The 24454-nt window shown below is 36.7% G+C and overlaps 1 protein-coding gene and 1 pseudogene across 7 annotated transcripts in view; one reads left to right on the forward strand and one right to left on the reverse strand.

The window, feature by feature from the left end:
• Positions 1–24454, forward strand: part of DOCK3 (dedicator of cytokinesis 3) — a 509358-nt gene that overhangs the window by 161909 nt on the left and 322995 nt on the right. Inside the window, exon 1 of one of the 7 annotated variants that reach the window (XM_027585594.2) lies at positions 15346–15369. The exons of the other annotated variants lie outside the window; for them this stretch is intronic. The gene's annotated coding sequence lies outside the window, so the exon portion shown is untranslated. Of the gene's footprint in view, positions 1–15345; positions 15370–24454 lie in introns of those variants that run through there. 7 annotated transcript variants of the gene reach the window in all.
• LOC113917681 lies at positions 20639–21214 on the reverse strand (annotated as a pseudogene).

Below are 24454 nucleotides of genomic sequence, written 5' to 3' on the forward strand. Positions count from 1 at the left end.
GGTCTTCATGATTCCCTTCTGTTATGTTGCACAAAATCCAGCCCTCCCACACTTCTTTTACTAATGTTTGACAGTGTTTTGCTCTTTGCTGTCCCTTTCTGATCTATAAAGGCCTCTAGACAAAAAGTGTTGGAAAATTATGACTCACTTCATTTGTTTCCCTTCTCCTAGTGATCACACATTCCTGTGCTGCTGATTGTCCAGTGTCTGAAAATAGTTGCTTCACATATTTTGTTAAGTTTTTTTAGTTGTTTTTGACAGATGACAGATCATGGTTTTCTTTGTTATACTTTATATTTTTGAGATAATTAAGGAGTTATATGCAGTTAGATACCTTAAAGTCCTCCATTGATAATATTTTGTAAAACTGTAGTACAGTATCAAAACCAGAATAGTGACATTAATGTAATCAAGAGGCAGAACATTTCCATCACCACAAGGATCTCTCATGTTGCCCTTTTATAGCCATACCCATGTCCCTCTACCTCTACCTGGTAATCTCTGGCAACCAGTAATCAGTTCTCTGTTTTTTATAATTTTTTCATTTAAAAATGTATGTAGGTGGAACCATACAGTATGCAGCATTTTAGAATTGGAAATTTTCCCTCAGTGTAACTCTGTAGAGATTTACCTATGTTTTTGTATATATTAATAGTTATTCCTTTTTAATTTTGAGTTATATTTAATGGTATGGATGTACCACTATTTAACATTTCACATTTTGAAGGTTATCAGAGTTGTTTCCAGTTTTTTACTATTAAAAGAGAGCTGTTATAAACATATGTATAGGTTTTTATAGTTTTGTGAACAAAAGTTCATATTTTTCTGGGTTAAATACCCAGGCATGCACTTGGTGGCTTACATGGTAGTTGCAGATTTAGTTTTTTAAAAAACTGCCAAACCATTTTCTAGACAGGTGGTGCCATTTTACATTTTCACCTGCAGTGTATGAGAAATCTAGGTTCTTTGCGTTCTTGCCAGCATTTGATTTTGTCACTATTTTCTATTTTAGTCATTCTGATAGGTGTAGTGGTATCTCACTGTAGTTTTTTTTTTTATTGTAGTTAATTTGCATTTCCCTAACGGCTAATGATGTTGAACCACCTATCTTTTCACATGGTTATTTGCCATCTATATCTACTCTTCACGCCTTTTACCCATTTTCTAACTGGACTTTCTGTTTTTAACTGTTGTGTTTTGAAGTTCTTTATTCTGGATACTAGTTTTATATCAGATGTGTAGTTTGAAAAATTTTCCCTCCATCTGTAGCTTTTCCTTTTATGCTCTTGACAGAGTCTTTCATAGAGAACGTTTTAAATTTTGGGCGAAGTCTGACTTATCAGTGTTTTCTTTCATGGATTGTGCATTTGGTATAATGTAAACTTTAAGAGTTCTTCGTTTACCCCTAGTCTCCTGTGTAGAAGATTTCCTTTTATATTTTTTATAAAGTTATGAAGTTTTATGTGATCTATCTGAAGTTAATTTTTAGAGCAGGTTTGATAGGTTGACTTATCTATCTGTGACTGATTTTGGTATCAGGGTTATTGTTTTGCTTTTGGATGTCCAATTGCTCCAGATTCATTTGTTGAAAAGGTTATTTTTCCCCTATGAAATTGCTATTGTAAAATATTTAGGTATGTTTGTGAGGTCTAATTCTGATTTCTGTTCTCTTCCATTGATCTGTTTTTCTGTCCCTCTGCCAGTACTGCTCAGTCTTGATTTCTGTAGTTATATAACAAGTCTTAAAATGAGATAGATTGGTGGAAGGAGCAAGATGGCAGAGGAGTAGGAGAACTAAATTTCATCTGGTCCCAAGAATTCAGCTAGATAGGTATCAAACCATTCTGAACACCTACAAACTCAACAGGAGATTGAAGAAAAGAATAGCAGCAACTCTATGAACAGAAAAGCAACCACTTTCTGGAAGGTAGGACATGCGGAAAAGTGAATCCGAGGTGATATTTGGGAAGATAGACTGCGGGAGGAGGGAGCCTCTGTCACCTGGCTACCAGCAAGTGATAGAGCAACAGAGCACAAAATTCGAACTTATGGAAGCCTGCTCCGCTGAGGGACGTCGCTCCAGTGTCTAAGCAGGGGGTGGAACCCTTGCTGGGACAGTGTGGTCTCAGGACCCTTGGGGTCACAGAAAGACCAAGGGGTGCCTGAGTGTGGCAGAGCTCCCAGGTATCAGAGCACGGAAGCAGGCTGCAAAGATGGAGCAAACGAGTGGGCTGTCAGCTCGTTGTTGCCATAAATTGTGATCCACGACACAGTTGGGCCACTACTCTTCTTTGAGCAGAGACCCAACAAGTGGCATATCCAGGGAGACTCCCCTTCCTCCCTGGGGAGGAGAGGCACGGAAGCCCACCGCAGGAATTCTGCTGGGTTTGGAGGCTCCAGACGGGGTCATGTGCTAGAGATAGAAATGCTTGGTCACAGCCCAGGTGAGCATGGAATGTGGCCGGAGACCAGGGGGACAGGAGTAATTGACTGCTTTTCTCTGGGGGCTCACTGAGGAGTGGGGCCCTGAGTTCTTGGCTCCTCCAGGGCCAGAGATTGGGAGGCCGTCATTTTCATTTAAATACTCCAAAGCTATATGGAAAGCTTTAAGGGAACAAAAGTTACTGAGAACAAATCTGAGCAGATTACTTATCCTGGCCCCTGCAAGGGCGGTGCAGTTCCACCCAGGGCAAAGACATTTGCAAATCACTCAAACAGGCCCCTCCCCCAGAAGATCAGCAAGAACATCCAGCCAAGACCAAGTTTACCTATCAATCAATGAGAACTGCAGAACTCCAGCACTAGGGGAATACAGTACATAGAATTCAAGGCTTTTTCCCCCATGATTCTTTAGTCTTTCAAAGTTAATTTTTTAAATTTTCTTTTTCTGTTTTCTTTTGAATTTTTTTTTCCTGTTTTCAACCAACATCTTATCAATTCCTTTTTTTTTTTAAAGATTTTATTTATTTATTCATGAGAGACAGAGAGAGAGAGAGAGGCAGAGGGAGAAGCAGGCTCTCAAGGAGCAGGGAGCCCGATGCGGGACTCGATCCCAGGACCCTGGGATCATGACCTGAGCCGAAGGAAGATACTTAACCATCTGAGCCACCCAGGCACCCTTATCAATCCCTTTTTTAAAAATCTTTTTTAATTTTCATTTTTAGAGTCACATTCTCTGACTTCATTGTAGTTAACCTTGTTTTTTGTATACATATATGTTTTTCTCTATTTAAAATTTTGGGATACAGTTTCTTCTAACAGACTAAAATATACTCTAAATCTCTAGTGTATGGCTTTGTTCTAGTCTCCCGCCTGATCACATTCTCTCCTTTTCTTCTTTTAAAATTTTCTTCTTTTTTTCTTCAACCAACGTTTATCAATTCCCTTTTTAAAATCTTTTAAAATTTTCATCTTTACAGTCATATTCCATCCCTTTATTGTATTTGTCCTGATTTTTGTATATATATAAGTCTTTCTTTAAAATTTTGGGAGGCAGTTTCTTCTAACAGACCAAAATACACCCAAAATCTAGTGTGTGGCTCTGTTCTCTTCACCAGCCTGATCATATTCTTTTTTTTTTTTTAATTTCCCTTTCTTTTCCCCCCAGTTTCGGGTCTCTTCTGATTTGCTTAGTGTATGTTTTTTGGGGTCGTTACCCTGTTAGCATTTTGTTGTCTCATTCATCTATTCTCCTCTGGACAAAATGACAAGATGGAAAGACTCACCTAAAAAAAAGAACATGAGGCAGCACCGACTGCCAGGGACCTAATCAATACAGACATTAGTAAGATGTCAGAACTAGAGTTCAGAATGATGATTATAAAGATACTAGCTGGGCTTGAAAAAAGCATAGAAGACACTAGAGAATCCCTTTCTGGAGAAATAAAAGAACTGAAATCTAGCCAAGTTGAAATCAAAAAGGCTATTAATGAGGTGCAATAAAAAATGGAGGCTCTAACTGCTAGGATAAATGAGGCAGAAGAGAGAATTAGTGATACAGAAGACCAAATGATGGAGAAAAAAGAAGCTGAGAAAAAGAGATAACTACTGGATCATGAGGGCAGAATTTGAGAGATAAGTGATACCATAAAGCGAAACATTAGAATAGTTGGGATCCCAGGAGAAGAAGAAAGAGAGAGGGGGACAGAAGGTATATGGAGCAAATTATAGCAGAGAACTTCCCCAATTTTGGGAAGGAAACAGGCATCAAAATCCAGGAGGCACAGAGAACCCCCCTCAAAATCAATAAAAATAGGTCAACAGCCTGACATCTAATAGTAAAATTTACAAGTCTCAGAGACAGAGAAAATCCTGAAAGCAGCTTGGGACAAGAGGTCTGTAACCTACAACAGTAGAAACATTAGATTGGCAGCAGACCTGTCCACGGAGACCCGGCAGGCCAGAAAGGACTGGCATGATATATTCAGAGCACTAGAGGACAAAAAATATGCAGCCAAGGATACTATATCCAGCTAGGCTGTCATTGAAAATAGGAGAGAGAAAAAGCTTCCAGGACAAAGAAAAACTAAAAGAATTTGCGAACACCAACCCAGCCCTCCAAGAAATATTGAAAGGGGTCCTCTAACAAAGACAAAGCCTAAAAGTAACAGACCAGAAAGGAACAGAGACAATATACAGTAACAGTCAACTTACAGGAAATACAGTGGCTGTAAATTCATATCTTTCAATAGTTACCCTAAATTTGAATGGGCTAAATGCCCCAATCAAAAGACACAGGGTATCAGATTGGACAAAAAAACAAGACCCATCGACATGCTGTCTGCAAGTGACTCATTTTAAGACCCAAAGACACCTCCAGATTGAAAGTAAGGGAGTGGAAAACCATTTACCATGCCAATGGACATCAAAAGAAAGCTGGGGTGGCAACCCTTATATAAGACAAATTAGGTTATAAACCAAAGACTATAATAAGAGATGAGGAAGGACACTACATCCTATTTAAAGGGTCTATCCAACAAGAAGATCTAACATTTGTAAATATCTTTGCCCCTAACATGGGAGCAGTCAATTATACAAGCCAATTAATAACAAAATCAAAGAAACATATAGACAATACAGTAATAGTGGGGGACTTTAACACCCCCCTCACTGCAATGGACAGATCATCTAAGCAGAAGATCAACAAGGAAATAAAGGCTTTAAATGACACACTGGACCAAGTGGACTTCACAGATATATTCAGAACATTCCATCCCAAAGCAACGGAATACACATTCTTCTCTAGTGTCCATGGAACATTCTCCAGAATAGATCACACCCTAGGCCAAATCAGGTCTCAGCCGGTACCAAAGGATTGGGATCATTCCCTGCATATTTTCGGACCACAATGCTTTGAACCTAGAACTCAATCATAAGAGGAAGGTTGGAAAGAACTCAAATACATGGAGCTAAAGAGTTTCCTACTAAAAAATGAATGGGTCAACCAGGAAATTAAAGAAGAATTAAAAAAATTCATGGAAAGAGATGAAAATGAAAACACAACTGTTCAAAATCTTTGGGATGCAGCAAAGGCAGACCTAAGAGGGAAGTATATAGCAATACAAGCATTTCTCAAGAAACAAGAAAGGTCTCAAATACAAAACCTAACCCCACACCTAAAGGAGCTGGAGAAGGAACAGCAAATAAAGCCTAAACCCAGCAGGAGAAGAGAAATAATAAAGATCAGAGCAGAAATCAATGAAATAGAAACCAAAAGAACAGTAGAACACATCAATGAAACTAGGAGCTGGTTCTTTGAAAGAATTAACAAGATTGATAAACCGCTGGCCATACTTATCAAAAAGAAAAGAGAAATGACCCAGATCAACAAAATCATGAATGAAAGAGGAGAGATCACAACCAACACCAAAGAAATACCAACAGTTATAGGAACATATTATGAGCAACTCTATGCCAGCAAATTAGATAACCTGGAAGAAATGGGTGCATTCCTAGAGATGTATCAACTACCAAAACTGAACCAGGAAGAAATAGAAAACCTGAACAGACCTATAACCACTAAGGAAATTGAAGCAGTCATCAAAAATCTCCCAACAAACAAAAGCCCAGGGCCAGACGGCTTCCCAGGGGAATTCTACCAAACATTTAAAGAAGAATTAATACCTGTTATTCCAAAACTGTTTCAAAAAACAGAAATGGAAGGAAAACTTCCAAACTCATTTTATGAGGCCGGCATTACCTTGATCACAACAACCAAAGACCCCACTAAAAAGGAGAATTAAAGACCAATACCCCTGATGGACATGGATACAAAAATTCTCACCAAAATACTGCCAATAAGATCCAACAGTACATTAAAAGGATTATTCACCACGATCAAGTGGGATTTATCCCTGGGCTGCAGGGTTGGTTCAAAATCCACAAATCAATCAGTGTGATACAATACATTAATAAAAGAAAGAACAGGAACCATAGGATCCTCTCAATAGATGCAGAAAAAGCATTTGACAAAGTACAGCATCCTTTCTTGATCAAAACTCTGAGTGTAGGATAGAGGGTACATACCTCAATATCATAAAAGCCATCTATGAAAAACCTACAGCGAATATCATTCTCAATGGGGAAAAACTGAGAGCTTTCCCCCTAAGGTCAGGAACGCGGCAGGGATGTCCATTATCACCACTGGTATTCAATGTAGTACTAGAAGTCCTAGCCTCAGCAATCAGACATCAAAAAGTAATAAAAGGCATCCACATCGGCAAAGAAGAAGTCATACTCTCACTGTATGCAGATGATATGACACTTTATGTGGAAAACCCAAAGACTCCACCCCCAAACTGCTAGAACTCATACAGGAATTCAGTAAAGTGGCAGGATATAAAATCAATGCACAGAAATTAGTTGCATTCCTATACACCAAAACGAGACAGAAGAAAGAAAAATTAAGGATTCAATCCCTTTTACAATTGCACCCAAAACCATAAGCTACCTAGGAATAAATCTAACCAAAGAGGCAAAGAATCTGTATTCAGAAAACTATAGAATACTCATGAAAGAAATTGTGGAAGACACAAAGAAATGGAAAAATGTTCCATGGTCATGGGTTGGAAGAAAAAATTTTGTGAAAATGTCTATGCTCCCTAGACCAATCTACACTTTTAAAGCAACCCCTATCAAAATACCTTCAACATTTTTCAAATTAATGGAACAAATAATCCTAAAATTTGTATGGAACCAGAAAAGATTCTGAATAGCCAGGGGAATGTTGAAAAAGAAAAGCAAAGCCGGTGGCATCACAATTCTGGACTTCTAGCTGAATTACAAAGCTGTCATCATCAAGACAGTATGGTAGTGGCACAAAAACAGACACATAGATCAGTGGAACAGAATAGAGAGCCCAGAAATGGACCGTCAACTCTATGGTCAGCTAATCTTCAACCTAGCAGGGAAGAATGTCCAGTGGAAAAAAGACAGTCTCTTCAACAGATGGTGTTGGGAAAATTGGACAGCCACATGCAGAAGAATGAAACTGGACCATTTCCTTACACCACACACAAAAATAGACTCAAAATGGATGAAAGACCTAAATGTGAGAAAGGAATCCATCAAAATCCTAGAGGAGAACACAGTAAGCAACCTCTTTGATCTCAGCCGCAGCATGTTCTTCCTAGAAACACTGCCAAAGGCAAGGGAAGGAAGGGTAAAAATGAACTATTGGGACGTCATCAAGATAAAAAGCTCTTGCACAGCAAAGGAAACGGTCAACAAAATCAAAGACAGCCGAGAGAATGGGAGAAGATATTTGCAAATGACATCAGATAAAGGGCTAGTATCCAAAATTTATAAAGAACTTATCAAACTCAACACCCAGAGAACAACTAATCCAATCAAGAAATGGGTAGAAGACATGAACACATATTTCTGCAAAGAAGACATCCAAATGGCCAACAGGCACATGGGAAAGTACTCAACATCACTCAGCATCAGGGAAATACAAATCAAAACCTCAATGAGATACCACCTTACTCCAGTCAGAATGGGTAAAACGAACAAGTCAGGAAACAACAGATACTGGCGAGGATGTGAGAAAGGGGAATCCTCTTATCCTGTTGGTGGGAATGAAAACTGCTACAGCCACTCTGGAACACAGTGTGTAGGTTCCTCAAAAAGTTGAAAATAGAGCTACCTTACAACCCAGCAATTGCATTACTAGGTATTTACCCCAAAGATACAAATGTAGTGATTGGAGGGAGAAGGGGAGTTGCTCCCTGGTGTTTATAGCAGCAGTGTCCACAATAGCCAAACGATGGAAAGAGCCAAGATGTCCATCAACAGATGAATGGATAAAGAAGATGTGGTGTACACACACACACACACACACACACACACACACACACACACACACACACACACACACACACTGGAATACTATACAGCCATTAAAAAAACGAAATCTTGCCATTGGCAGTGATGTGGATGGAACTAGAGGGTATTATGCTAAGTGAAATAAGTCAATCAGAGAAAGACAGTTTCATATGATCGCACGGATATGAAAAATTTGAGAAACAAGACAAGATCATAGGAGAAGTGGGGAAAAATGAAACAAGACGAAACCAGAGAGGGAGTCAAAGTATAGGAGACCCTTAATCTCAGGAAACAAACTGAGGGTTGCTGGAGCCGAGGGGGGTTGGAGGGATGGGGTGGCTGGGTGATGGACATTGGGGAGGGTATGTGCTATGGTGAGTGCTGTGAGTTGTGTAAAACTGATGAATCTCAGACTTGTAACCTGTACCCCTGAAACAAATAATACATTATATGTTAATTTAAAAAAATTAAAGAGGGCACTTTTGATGAGAAAAAAAGATTGTATAAAATTGGTGTTAATGGCTCAATAACTCTTTGGAAGAATTTTTCAATGAAGTCATCTGTGCTTGGTGATCTCTTTATCAAGAGTCTTTTAATTAAAATTTTAATTTCTTTGAAAAAAATCAGATTGATTTTTTCCTCACTTTACTCTTTTTAAAAAGGATTTATTTCTTTTCGAGAGAGAGAGAGAGAGCACAGCTGGAGAGGCAGAGGGAGAGAGAGAGAATCTTAAGCTGACTCCATGCTGATTTCTGAGCCTGACATGGGGATTGATCCCATGACCCTGAAATCACAATCTGAACTGAAACCAAGAGTGAGACACTTAACTGATTGCGCCACGAGGCACACGCCCTCATACTTTATTCTATTTAAAAATTCTTTTAGCTACTCTTGTTTCCCTCTTTTCCATATAAATTTTAGAATAATCTTAAGTATATGTAAAAGATCTTGCTAGGATTTTATAATGATCATATTAATAAACGTGTATCAGTTTGGGGAAAACTGACATGCTGTGAGTCTTCAGGTTTCTATGCACAAAAATCTTTGATTTGTCAGTGTTTTTGACTTTTCCGTATACAAGTTATGTACTTTTTTTGTTAGATTTACACCTAAATATATACTATTTTTGAGAGATTATATATGGTATTGTATTTTTATTTTCAGTGTGCATAGATTCATTGCTAGTATATAGAAATACAATTGATTTGTGTATGTTTATTTGTATCCTGTGACCTTGTTGAACTCTCTTACTGGTTGTAGTCTTTTTTTTTTTTTAAGCTGCCCTTGAGATTTTCTACATTGATAACCATGTCATTTGTAATTAGGGTCATTTTTATTTCTTCATTTCTGAACTGTATGCCTTTTGTTTCCTTTTTTAAATTAGTGCCTTATTGCACTGGCTAGAACTTCCAGCACTATGGTGAATATGAGTGGTGAAAGTGGACTTCTTTGCTTTACTCCTGATCTTAGGGGAAAGTGTTCATTGTTTCACCATTAAGTATAATGCTTCTTTGTAAGTGCTTTTCATCAAATTAGGAAGTTCTCTTCTGTTCCTAGTGTTGATTTTACTGAACTTTTTCATATTGAGGTATAGTTGACAAATAAGTTTTATATGTCTAATGTGTTCAATGTGGTAATTTGATATATGTATACTTTGTGAAATTATTACCACATCCAGGTTAATTCAAACATCTGTTACCTCACATTTTTTTCTGTTAAAAATGCATAAGATGTATTCTCCTAACAAGTTTCTAGTACACAACCCAGTTTTATTAATAATAGTCAATATGCAATACATCAGAACCTCAGAGCTTATTCATTAGCTTATGTAAATTTCTTATTCAGCTTATAACTGAAAGGTTGTACCCTTTGACCACCATGTTTACAACCCCCGCACACTCCCAGGTCCTGGTAGCAACCATTCTACTCTCTGTGTGAGTTTGATGTTCATTTACTTATTGATTTATAGGTTCCATACACAAGTGAAATCATAGAGTATTTGTCTTTCTATGTCTGGCTAATTTCACTTAGCATAATGTTCTCCCATTTTATCTATGTTGCAAATGGCAGGATTTCCTTCTTTCCATTGGCTGAATAATAATCCATTGTGTGTGTATGTGTGTGTATCATATCATCTTTATCTGTTCATACATTGATAGACACTTAGGTTGTTTTCATGTCTTGGCTATTGTGAATAATGCTGTAATGAATGTGGGAGTGCAGCTATCTCTTAGAGACGTGATTGAGTTTATAGTTAAGATTATATCTTGTATACGTGTATATGTGTGTGTGTGTGTGTGTGTGTGTGTGTATCCTGAGTTGGATTCCTTGATCATATGGTAGTTCTATTTTTAATTTTTTGAGGAACCTAAATAGTGTTTTACACAATGGTTTACCAGTTTATATGCCACCAATAGTGTATAGGGTTTCCTTTTTCCACATCTTCACCAAAACTTATTTTTTGTTTTTTGATAATAGCCATTCTAACAAATGTGAGGTGATATGTCATTGTTTTGGTTTGTATTTCCCTGATGATTAGTGATGTTGAACACCTTTTTATCTGTCTTTTGGCCGTTTGTATGTCTTTGGAGAATGTTTATTCAGTTCCTTTGTCCATTTTTAAGTGAGGTGGTTTTTTGCTTCTGAGTTGTAGGAGTTATAGGAGATGTCAGATATATGCTTTGCAGATACTTTTCTTTAATTCCATATGTTGCCTTTTCATTTTGTTGAGTTTCCTTTGTTGTATAGTGGCTTTTTAGTTTGATGTAATCCTAATTATCTATTTTAGGTTTTGTTGTTTATGCTTTTGATGTTATATCCAAAAAATCATTGCCAAGTCCAATGTCAGGTAGAATTTTCCTGTGTTTTCTTCTAGGATTTTTATGGTTTTGGGTCTTATATTTAAATCTTTAATCTGTTTTCAGTTGATTTTTGAGTATGGTGTCAGGGTAAATATTTATTCTTTTCCATGTATATATCTAGTTATCTTAATTCCATTTATTAAAGAAACTATCATTTCCCCATTGTCTGTGCTTGGCACCTTTGTGATAAATTAATTGGCCATATATTTATGGGTTTATTTCTGGGGTCTCTATTCTGTTCCACAGATTTATGTGTCTGTTTTTATGCCAGTGCCTTACTATGTTGATTACCATAGCTTTGTAATATAGTTTGAAGTCAGGAAGTGTGATGCCTCCAGCTTTGTTCTTCTTTCTCAAGATTGCTTTAGCTCTTCAGGGTCTTTTGTGGTTCCAGTGAATTTTAGGATTGTTTCCTTTATTTTTGTGAAAAGTGTCATGGGAATTTTGGTAGGTGCTGCATTGAATCTGTAGATGGTTTTGTGTAGTATGGACATTTTAAGGATAGTAATTCTTCTAATCCATGAACATGGAATATTTTTCCATTTATTTGTGTCTTCAATTTATTTTGTCTGTGTCTTGCAGGTTTTGGTGTACAGATCTTTCACCTACTTGGTTAAATTAATCCTAAGTATTTTTTTCTTTTTGATGGTATTGTAAAAAGATTGTTTTGTTAATTTCTGTATCTAACAGTTCGTTGTTAGTTTAAGAAATGTTTCTCCCTAATGACTTCCACAACCCCTAAAAATCTTCTCTAACCCTAACGCATTTCCCTTTCTGGACTATGAGCCCAATTAAGTAATCCAAACCCTGTAGCATTCCTTCCTCCCTGTTTCTCAATAAAAGATCTTTATCTGTGAAAAAAAAAAAAGAAAACCCATTTTTTGTATATTGATTTTGTATCTTGCAACTTTAAGAGGTTTATCAGTTCTGAAAATCATTTGGTGGAGGCTTTATGGTTTTCTTTTTTTTTAAAGATTCTATTTATTTATTAGAGCGAGAGCATGCACACGAGAGAGAGTGAGAGAGAGAGAGAAAGAGCAGGATCAGGGGGATAGGTAGAAGCAGACTTCCCGCCAAACAGAGAACCTGATGTGGGACTTGATCCCAGGGCCTTGGGATCATGACCTGAGCTGAAGGCAGATGCTTAACTGATTGAGCCACCCAGGCACCCCTGTGGTTTTCTGTATATAAGATCATGTCATATGCAAAACAATTTTAACTTCTTCCTTTCCAATTTGGATGTCTTTATTTCTTTTCTTGCCTAGTTGCTCTGGCTAGGACTTCTATTTGAATAGAAGGGGTGAGAGTTGGCATCCTTATTTTCTTACTGATCTTAGAGGTAAAGCTTTCACTGAGTATGATGGCCTTTATTATGTTTAACTACATTCTATCTATACCTGACTTGTTGAGAGTTTTTATTGTAGGTTGTTGAATTTTGTCAAATATTTTTTCTACATTTATTGCGATGATCATATGATTTTATCCTTCATTCTGCTAATATGTGTATCACACTGATTTTTTTATGTTGAACTATCCGTGCATTTGATAGATAAATCCCGCTTAATAACAGTGTATGATTCTTTTAATGTTCTATTGAATTTGGTTTGCTAGTATTTCACTGAGAACTTTTTTGCATCTGTATTCCTCAGGATACTGGCCTTTTTCTTTATCTTTTTTTTCTTTTCTCTTGTTTTCTTTTCTTTTCTTGTAGTCTCCTTGTCTGGCTTTGGAATCAAGGTAATGCTGACTTTGTAAAATGAGTTTGGAAGTGTTCCTTCTTCTTCAGTTTTTTGGAAGACCCTGAGAATGATTTTTCTTTAAGTCATTGGTAGAATCCATCAGTGAAACCATGTGTTTTTGAGAGGTTTTAAGTTTCTGATTTAATTTTCTTAGTCATAATTAGTTTGTTCAGATTTACTACTTATGATTCTGTCTTGTCAGGTATATGTTTCTAGGAATCTTTCCATTTCTTTTAGGTTAACCAATTTGTTGGTATATAATTCTTCATAGTAGTCTCTTATGATCCTTTGTATTTTTGTGGTATCAGTTGTAGTGCCTCCTCTTTCATTTTTTATTTTATTTATTTGATTCTTTCTCTTATTTTATTAGTCTGGCTAAAGGTTTTTAAATTTTGCTTATCTTTTCAAATAGCTAATTCTTAATTTCATTGATCTTTTTTATTGTTTTCTAGCATCTATTTCATTTATTTCCCTTAATCTTTATATATCCTTCCTTCTGCTAATTTTGGGCTTACCTCATTATTTTTACAGTTCCTTCAGGTATAAAGTTAGGTTCTTCTTTTGCTTTTTTTTCTTATAGGCATTTATCACCATAAATTTCCATCTTAGAGCTGTTTTTTTCTGCATCCTGTAAGTTTTGTGTGTTGTGTTTCCATTTCCATTTGTTTTGAATTATTTTTTTTTAACTTCTCTTTTGATTTCTTCTTTGGCCAATTGGTCGTTCAGGAATGTGTTGTTTAATTTCCACATATTTGTGAATTTTATAGCTTTCTTCCTGTTATTGATTTCTAGCTTCATATCATTTTGGTTAGAAAAGATAATTGGTATGATATCAGTTTCCTTGAGTTTAAGACTTGTTTTGTTGCCTCACATTTTATCTACCCTGAAAATAATCTGTGTGTGTTTGAAAAGAATGTGTATTATGTGGTTATTGGATGGAATATTCTCTATATGTCTGTCAGCTCCATTTTGTCTAAAGTATAATTTAAGTCTAATAATTTTTTAATTAATTTTCTGGATATATCCATTGTTGAAAGGGGGTATTGAAATCCCTTGCTGCTTTTTTTCTTTTTTGTATTGTTGTCTATTTCTCCCTTCAGATGTGTTGTTATTTGTTTAATATATTTAGATGTTCTGGGGTTTGTTTTGTTTTGTTTTGTTTTAGATTTTATTTATTTATTTGACACAGAGAGAGAGAAAGAGCACAAGTAGGTAGAGCAGCAGGCAGAGGGAGAGGGAGAAGCAGGCTCTCCGCCGAGCAGGGAGCCTGATGTGGGGCTCGATCCCAGGACCCTGGGATCATGACCTGAGCCGAAGGCAGTCACTTAACCAACTGAACCACCCCGGCGCCCTAGATGTTCTGTTTTTTTGGGTGTGTATATACTTCCAATTGTTTTATTCTCATGATGAGTTAACCCCTTTGTCATTATATAATCATCTTCCTTGACTCTTTTTTGTGACTTGAAATCTAATTTGTAATGATGTAAGTATAGCTAACTCGGCTCTCTTTTGCTTTACATTTGCAGGGAATGTATATTGTTTCTTTCCTTTGAGCCCAAGTTTATCCTTAAAGTGAAGTGAGTTTCTTGTAGACAGCATGCAGTTGGGTTACATTTTTTAGTTCATTCAGCAACTGTATGCCTTTTGGTTGGAGAATTTAACCTATTTACATTTCATTATTAGTAGGTGAGGACTTACTAATATTATCTTGTTAATTGTTTTCTGGTTCTTTTTTAGTTCCTTTGTCTTTTCCTTTTTCTCTTGTGTTCATTTGTGAATTGATAATTTTCCAAAATGGTATGGTTTGATTTCCTTCTCTTTACCTGTTGAGTATCTGTTGAAGGTTTTTTTTTTTTTTGTGGTTGCTGTGAGGCTTACATAACACTTTTTAACAGTCTGTTTTATGCTGATAATATTTGGATTTCAATCCCATATAAAAATTATACCCTTTCACTCCTACCCACATTTTACATTTTTGATGTTGCAGTTTACATCTTCTTATATTGTATGTTCTTTAAGGAATTATTGTAGCTACAGTTATTTTTAATACTTTTGTTCTTCACTGTTTACTAGAATCAATTGATTAACATGCTGCCATATTACAGTTTTGGAGAAGTCACAATTTAAATATAAACTTACCTTTACAAGTGTGTTTTATATTTTTATTATATGTTTTTTATGTTACTAATTAGTGTCTTTTCATTTTAGCATGAAGAATTTCTTTCAGCATTTCTTATAAGGCACGTTTAGTTGTGATGAGCTCTCTCAGCTTTTGTTTGTCTTGGAAACTTTTTATCTCTTTATTTTTGAAGGACGTCTTTGCCGGGTGAAGTATTCTTAGTTGGCAATTTTTTTCTTTCAGTACTTTGAATGTATCATCCCACTCTCTCCTGGCCTGCAAGGTTTCTGCTGAATTCTGCTGATAGCCTTATGGGGGTTACCTTGTAAGTTACAAACTTTTTTTCTCTTGTTGCTTTTGAAATTCTCTTTGTCTTTGATTTTAGTCAGTTTTATTATAATTTGTCTTTGAAGTAATCTTTTTTTTGATGAATGTTTTTGGGGACCTGGCTTCGTGAACTTGGATATTCACATCTCTTCCCAGATTTGGGAACTTTTCAGCTGTTATTTCTTTAAATCAGATTTTTGTCCTTTTTTTTCCTCCTTCCTCCTTCTGGAACTGCCGTAATACATAGATTGTGTCCCTTGATGGTATCCCATAATTCACATAGAATTTCTCTACTCTTTTTCATCCATTTTTCTTTGTTCTCTTCTGGCTAGATAATTTCAAAGTTCCTGTCTTTAATCTTGCTGATTCTTTCTTCTGCTGATCAAGTCTGCTTTTGGTACTCTATTTAACATTTTTCATTTAATTCATTGTAGTCTTCAGCTCCAGAATTTCTGTTTTCTTTTTATGATTTCTATGTATGTGTGAAACTTCTCATTTTGTTTGTGTATTGTTTTCATGATTTTGTTTAATGGTCTTTCTGGGTTTTCTTATAACTTCTTGAGCTTTTAAAAAACAACTACTTTGAATCATTTATTGGGCAAATCACAGATCTGTTTCTTTGGGCTTGGTTACTAGAAAAAATTGTATTCCTTTGGTGGTATCACAGTTCCTTTATTTTTCATGTTCTTGAAATCTTCTATTGTTTTTTTGCATTTGAGGAAGCAATCACTTCCTCCATTTTTACTTACTGTCTTTGGTAGAGGAATAACTTATGTCAGCCATGCTGGGTATTCTGAGGTTATCTTAGACCTTTCCTTTGGATGCACCTGCTCCACACTTCTTGTTCCTTTTTGGAATGGAATCCTTAAGATTGTATGCTTTCTTTCAATCCCACAAAATCAGTCCAATTGCTAACAGTCTCTTGTTTGCTTTACCTAAAGCAGTGCTGAATGCTCAAGTTTCTGTGCTTTCTCCCAGTCCCAGAGTTGGGTGGCTTTCTGCATGTGCTCAGTAACCATCTGCAAAGGGTATATTTGTCATTGCACAAGGAGCTGGCCATGGAGTTGAGGAGTAGCTGGGGGAGGTGTGCAGTTTTTTGGGGGTGCCTGTGGGCCATTTGAGAAGATTTGCAGGTAAGGTGTCCCCATTGGCTCATGGACAGGCTTCTTGATGGAGTCCATAAAGTGATTATTAGGATCCTTTAATGTCTTTTGAGAGTCCTGGCTGCTCTCCTTCTGTCCCCTTCTTACCCTCCAGTTGTGTAGTACACTTCAGTATTCTGGATGAGGTCAGAAAGAAGTGGGCCTCTTCAGCAGCATCCCACAAAGCTGGGGAAAGCCTGGTGGTCAGATGCTCTCACTTTCCACCATGGAGAAATCACAGGTCAAGGAGGTCTCTCTTGGCACTGAGATGGGCTCCTTTGTGGGAGGGATAATGCAGGTAAAGTGAAATTGTTCTTCTTACCCTCTTCAGGGCATCCAGTCTCAGATTTTTTTTTTTTTTTCTCCAACATTGTGCTGGAATTTTTCAACTGGACTCCTGAACTTCCACAAGGTCATTCTTGTCTGTGGTTGATTATTAAAATCAGTTTTCTTTGGTGGGGAAAATGATACAAAACTCCTACTCTTCCATTTTGCTTATATTACCTCTCTGTGATTTTGTTTATTTTTTTTCCCGAGAATCTTATTTTAGTCATGAATTGGTGTTGAGGTTTGTCATATGCATGAATACGATATGTTTTTTCATCATTAGATTTAATATGGTAGATTACATTGATTGATTTTTGAATTTGAGATGTCTTGCATCCTAAAATAAACCTCGTGGTGCATAAATCTTCTTATATATTGCTGAATTCTACTTGATAACATTTTGTTAAGGATTTTTACATCTATATTCATGAGGGATATTAGTCTGTAGTTTTCTTTTTTTATACTGTCTTTGATTTTGGTATTAGAGTAATACTGGTTTCATAAAGTGAATTGAGAAATTTTTTTTCCTCTTATTTTATGGTAGTGATTGTGTAGTAATAGTGTTCATTCTTCAATCATTTGATAGAATGAAGCAGTGAAGACATCTGGGTCTGAAGATTTTTTTTCCTTAGGAGTTTTAAAATATGAATTCAATTTCCTTAATGGTCACAGGGCTATTCAAGCTATTCAAATTATAGTTGATCCTTGAATAACATGGGTTTGACCTGCGTGGGTCCACTTCTGTGCAGATTTGTGATAGTACTACAAATTTATTTTCTCTTCCTTATGATTTTTTAAATATTTTTTCTCTAGCTTTACTTTATTGTAAGAACAGACTATATAATACATATAACATTCAATATAGGTGTTAATTGACTGTTTATGTTATCAATAAGGTTTCTGGTCAACAGTAGGCTATTAGTAGTTAAGTTTTTGAGAATTCAGAAGTTAATCATGGGTTTTTGACTGTATGGGGGGATTGGTACCCCTAGCCCTGTATTGTTCAAGAATCAACTGTATACATTTTGTATTGGCTGAGTTATGGTAGTTTGTATTTTATTTTATTTATTTTTAAATTTAATTTAATTTTATTATGTTATGTTAGTCACCATACAGTACATCATTACTTTTTGATGTAGTGATCCACGATTCATTGTTTTCGTATAACACCCAGTGCTCCATGCAGTACGTGCCCTCCTTAGTAGCCATCACCAGGCTATGGAACTGGTCAATTTCATGTGTTTCATCTATTTATTTGCATAGAGCTTTTGAAATATTCCTTTAATGTCCTTTTAATGAATGTGTAATATCCTGTTTCATTCCTGATATTGATAAATTGTGTCTTATCTGTTTTTTCCTTTGTTAATCTTGGTAGAAATTAGTTCTGTTTTTTAAAAAAAGATTTTATTTATTTGACAGAGAGAGAACACAAGCAGGGGGAGTGGCAGAGGGAGAGGGAGAAGCAGACTCCCTGCTAAGCAGGGAGCCTGACTTGGGGCTTCATCCCAGGACCCTGGGATCATGACCTGAGCTGAAGGCAGACACTTAACTGACTGAGCCACCCAGGCACCCCTAGTCAGTTATACTGATCTTTCCAAAGACCAGCTTTATATTTCCTCTGTTGTTTTTCTTGTTTTAAATTTTGTTGATTTCTCCTCTTTTTGTTCTTTCTGCTTGCTTTGGTTTTATTTTGCTCTTCTAATTTCTTAAGAGAGAGCTTAGATTACTGATTTGTAATTTCCCTTTTTATTTTATTTTTAAAGTTTAAAAAAAATTTTATTTATTTTTTTTAAGTAGGCTCCATGCCCAACATGGGGCTTGAACTCACAACCCTAAGATCAAGAGTCGCATGCTCTATTGACTGAGCCAGGTGGCCCATGCAGTTTTCCTTTTTAATAACATACGCATCTGTCTTTCTCTGACTGGCTTATTTCACTTAAGCATAATACACTCTAATTCCATCCATGTTGTTGCAAATGGCAAGATTTCATTCTTTTTGATGGCTGAGTAACATACCATTATATATATACATACACCACATCTTTTTTTTTTTTTGAAGATTTTATTAGAGAATGTGCGTGCATGCATATGAGGGGGGGAAGGAAAGGGACATTTGGGAAGGGGAGGGACAAGCAGACTCCATACTGAGTATGGAGGATGATGCAGGGCTTCATCTCACGACCCTGAGATTATGACCTGAGCCAAAACCAAGAGTCGGATGCTTAAGCTTAACCAGCTGAGCTACCCAGGTGCCCTCACATCTTTATCTGTTTCTAGCTGGTGAACATTTGGGCTCTTTCCCTAATTTGGCTATTGTTCATAATGCTGCATAAACATTAGGGTGTATGTATCCCTTTGAATCAGTAGTTTTGTATCCTTTGGGTAATTACCTAGTTAGTGCAACTACTGGATGGTAGGGTAGTTCTATTTTTAACTTTTTGAGGAACTTCCATACTGTTTTGCAGAGTGGCTGCACCAGTTTGCATTCCCAACAACAGTGTAAGAGGATTCCCCTTTCTCTATATCCATGCCAACATCTGTTGTTTTCTGTGTTGTTAATTTTAGCCATTCTGACTCATATGTGGAATTTAAGAAACAAAACTGATGAACATAGGATAAAGGAAAAAAAAAGAGAGGGAGGCAAACCATAAGAGACTTGGAACTATAGAGAACAAACTGAGGGTTGATGAGGGGAGGTAGGCAGGGGATGGGCTAAATGGTTGATGGGTATCAAGGAGGGGTGATGAGCACTGGGTGTTATATGTAAGTGAGGAATCACTAAATTATTCTCCTGAAACCAATATTACACTATATGTTAACTAACTAGAATTTAAATGAAAACTTGAAACAATAAAAAATAATATATGCATTTAATGCCAGTAATTTCCCTTTCAGCATTTCTTTGCCTGTGTCCTCGAGTTTTGATATATTGTATTGTCATTTTAATTCAGTTCAGTGTAATTTTTTTATTTACTCTAAAAAGTCCTCTTTGTTGCATGGATTATTTAGAAATATGTTGTTTTATATCCAAGCATTTGCAGATTTTTCTTATGTTATTTTTGTGTGATTGATTTCCAGTTCGATTTCACTGTGGTTAAGAAAACATTCTGTTTATGATTTTGATTGTTTTAAATTTGACATTTGTGGTTTTGCCCAGGATATGATTTATCTTGGTATATGTCCTGTGGGCCCTTGAAAAGAATGTGTATCTTCTTTTGTTGAGTGCAGTGTTCTGTATTCACAGAACTAGATCACTAGATCCTATTGGTGGATGGTGTGGTTGAGTTCTTTATCATTGCTCTTTTTCTGTTTAGTTGTTCTGTAAGTCTCTAATTGTGAATTTATTTTTATTTGTCTATTTTTATTTCTGTGAGTTTCACTTCAACATATTCTGTTGTTTAGTGCATATACATTTATGATTGCTATGTTTTCTTGGTGGTTGACTTTGTGTCATTATATAATGTCCCTTTTTGTATCTGATAATTTTCTTTGTTCTGGAGTCTACTTTATCTAATACTAACTCTTACTTTCTTTCCATTAATTTTTGCATAACCTGTTTTTTCACGCTTTTATTTCTTATTTGCCTATGTCATTATTTTTGTAATGAGTTTTTTTTTTTTTCCAAAACAAAACAAAACAAAACTTTATTTACAATTGAAAACTTAAACAGAAAATCCTGGGTTCTTAATCTATGACATTTCCAAGGTCTCTAGATCAAAAAGGGCCACAGCAGGCGGGGAAGCAAACACAGGGGTCAGTCCGGATTATCTTACTCAAGAGCGTCACCCAGAGCAAGGGAAGGCCTGATCAGTCTTGCCCTGGACTATATCTCCCCACACTGTGAGATCACCACAGGCAGCTTGGGCTTACTGTTGGGGCCTGTGGGAACATTCTCAATCTTTTGCATCACTAGAAGTCCATCAATGATTTTTCCAAACACTATGTGCTTGGCACTATGTGCCAATCACATTTAGAACAGGTGATGAAGAACTGGCAGCCATTTGTACTGGGACCACTGTTTGCCATGGAAAGCAGGCCTGGAGCTGAGTGTCTAAGTTTAAATTTTTCATCTGCAAATGGTCCCCAGTAAATACTGGCAACTCCAGTACCATCTCCATTAACAAAATCCCCACCCTGGATCATGAAATCCTTTATGACCCTGTGGAAGGTGCTCCCTTTGTATCCTGTCAGAACCCCATCTTTTCTGAATTCTCCAGTGCAGAACTGCCTAAAATTCTCTGCTGTCTTAGGCATAACATACACAAAGAACTCGATCTTCATCTGGCCCACTTCCTGGCCACCAATGCTGACATCAAAGAACACCACGGGATTGACAGGGCTTAGATCTGCCACTGCCATGGCTCCGACCCAGAAGCAGAAGCTGTAACGAGTTTTTTTTTTAAAGATTTATTTATTTGAGAGAGAGTGTGAATGCAGAGGGGAGGTGCAGAGGGAGAGAGAGAGAATTTCAAGCAGACTCCCTGCTAAGCGTGGAGCCTGACACTAAGATCATGACCTGAACCAAATCAAGAATCGGACACTTAACCGACTGAGCCACCCAGGTACCCCTCCGTGTTGACTTTTAGTACATTCATAGTGCTTTACAACCATTACCACTATCCAATTCCAAAATCTTTTCATCACCCCAAACATGAAACCTTACACCTATTCCCCTATCCCCCAGCCCTTGACAACTACTGTCTGTGTGGATTTGCCTATTCTGGATATTTCATATAAGTGAAATCACGTAATATGTGACCTTTTGTGACTGTCTTCTTTTACTCAGTATAATGTTTTCAAGATTCATTTTTGATGTGGCATGTATCAGTACTTAACTGCTTTTCTGGCTGAATTGAATGGACATACCACAGACATACCACATATGTTTGTCCACTTGTCAGTTGATGGAGACGTGAGTTTTTTCCACCTTTGGCCATTGTGAGTAGTGATGCTGGTTCTCTCTGATTTTAGTGAAAAATTCACTGTCATTTAAATATTTTTTTTTCACTAGAGGTAAGGTATTGTTTTCTCTTGTTACACTACTTTTAAGATTTTTTTTTTTTTTTTTGCCTGTAGTATTTAGAAATGTAATTGTGTTGTGTCTTGATATGTGTTTGTTTTGGATTATCCTGTTTGGGGTTTGCTTAGCTTCTTCAGTATGTTGGCTTGTCTTTTGCCAAATTTGGGAAGTTTTCTGTCATTTTTTTAATTTTAAATTTTATTAGACTTTATTTTTTAGAACACTTTTAGGTTTACAGAAAAGTTGTACAAAAAGTACAAGGAGCCTCTCCCAGTTTCTTCTCCTATTCACATTCTACATTAGTGTGGTATGTTTGTTATATTGGTGAACCAATATTTATGTACTATTAATATTATTTATAGTTTACATTAGGGTACACTCTTTGTGTTGTATAGTTTTATGGTTTTGACAAATGCATAATGTTATGTATCTATCATTGCAGTGTCAAGAATAATTTCATTGCCCTAAAAATACCCCATTCTCCACCTATTTATTCCTTTCCTCATTCTCTTAGACTCTTGGCAACCACTGATCTTTTTACTGCCTCTTAAAGAATGCCATTTAGTTGCAATCATATAGATTATAGCCTTTTCAGATTGGCTTCTTTCACTCAGCAACATGCAGTTAAGATTCCTCCATGTCTTTTCGTGGCTTGATGGCTCATTTCTTTTTTTTTTTTAAAGATTTTATTTTTTTTAAAGTAATCTCTGTACCCATGTGGAGCTTGAACCCACAGCCCTGAGATCAAGAGTCACACACTCTACCGAGGGAGCCAGCCAGGCACCCTGGCAGCTCATTTCTTTTTATTCCTGAATAATATTCTATTGTCTGGATGGACTATAGGTTGTTTATTCATTCATCTACTGAGGGACATCTTGGTTGCTTCCAAGTTTTGGCATTTACAGATAAAGCAATTATAAAAACATTTGTGTGCAGGTTTTGTGTGGACATAAGTTTTCAGCTCACTTGGTAATTACCAAGGAGTGCAATTGCTAGGTTGTATGGTAAGAGTATGTTAGTTTTATAAGAAACTGCCAGACTCTCTTCCAATGTGGCTGTACCATTTTGCATTCTCACCAGTAATGGATGAGAGTTCTGTTGCTCCATATTCTCACTAGGATTTATCCTATTAATGTACATTCTAAGCCTTGCCCTTGCGTTTTTCTTCTCCTCCCAGGACTTGATGACAAGAATGTTAGATATTTTGTTGTTGTTGCCATAGTCATATAGGCCCCTGAGTCTCTATTCATTTTTTTTCAGTCTATTTTCTCTTTATTGTTTAGTCTCTCAACACTTCTGACATAAAAAATGTGGAGTTTTCCACACCAACAACCCATTCTACAACTGTCTGGATACCCACTGTTAGACCTCACATGTTAAGGGCTCAGTCCCACAAGACCACCTTCACTTCAGATGCCAGTCTCAAGTCCTGGACTTCTTATACTTCTGATCAACCAGTTATAAATTGAGGGTTCCCATGTCCCCTTCTCATGTTTGATAATTTGCTAGAACAGCTCACAGAACTCAGGAAAACAACTTAATTACTATTATCAGTTTATCATAAAGGATCCAACTTAGGAACAGCCAAATAGAAAAGATGCTTAGGGCAAGGTATATGGACCAGGACATGGAGTTTCTATGGCCTTTTTTGGCATTTCAACCTCACAGCAACTTCGTGTTCATTACCCTGGAAGCTCTCCAAACCCCATTGTTTGTTTTTATGGGAGTTACATTATGAAGGCATGATTTATTAAATCATTGGCCCTTGGTGATTAACTCATTCTCTAGCCCTTCTCCCCTCCCTGGGGTTGGAGAGTGGAGCTGAAAGTTCCAACCCTCTAATCACATGGTTCTCCTGGCATTTCCCATTCTGAAGCTGTCTGGGGGTCCACCAAGGGTCAATTCATTAGCATAAACCCCAGTACAGTTGAAAGTGGCTTATCATGAATAACAAAGTTGATGGTTTTCCTATTCTTCTTATCCAGAAATCCCAAGAGTTTTAGAAACTCCTGTGTCAGGGATTTGGGGATGAAGAAATATATATTACTGTATCACAATATTACAGTCAGTGTGTGTCATTTAAAATTTTTCTGATTTATGGCTTACTGCTTCTTTCCTCTGTCCCCTCCATTCTACTGTTGACCCCATCCAGCATCTTCTGTTTCTTTGTTGAAACATTTTGTTTCTTTGCTGAGACTCTCTTTTCTTTATCTTGTTTCACACACATTTGTAATTACTCACTGAAACATTTTTATGATGGCTCCTTTAAAATATGTCAGATAATTCTAACATCTTTATTTTCTTGGTGTTGGCATGTATTGTTTTTTTTTCCCATTCAATTTAATATCTTCCTGGTTCTTGGTATGACAAGACCTCGACCTTTGGGTATTATGTTACGAGATACTGCTTTTATTTAAACCTTTTGTTTTATCTGGCTTTTGTGACAGTGCTGCTGTAGGGGAAGGACAGGATTTGCCTCATTACTGCCAAGTGGGGAATGAGGCCCATGTTTCCCACTCAGCCTCTGTTGACACTGAATGGTGCAGGCTCCTTGTTCCTGTTGAATAGGTGTAGGAATTCTAGCTTTCTAGTAG

The sequence above is a fragment of the Zalophus californianus genome, chromosome 1, assembly GCF_009762305.2.
Source record: "Zalophus californianus isolate mZalCal1 chromosome 1, mZalCal1.pri.v2, whole genome shotgun sequence".
NCBI classification, from domain to species: Eukaryota; Metazoa; Chordata; class Mammalia; order Carnivora; family Otariidae; genus Zalophus; species Zalophus californianus.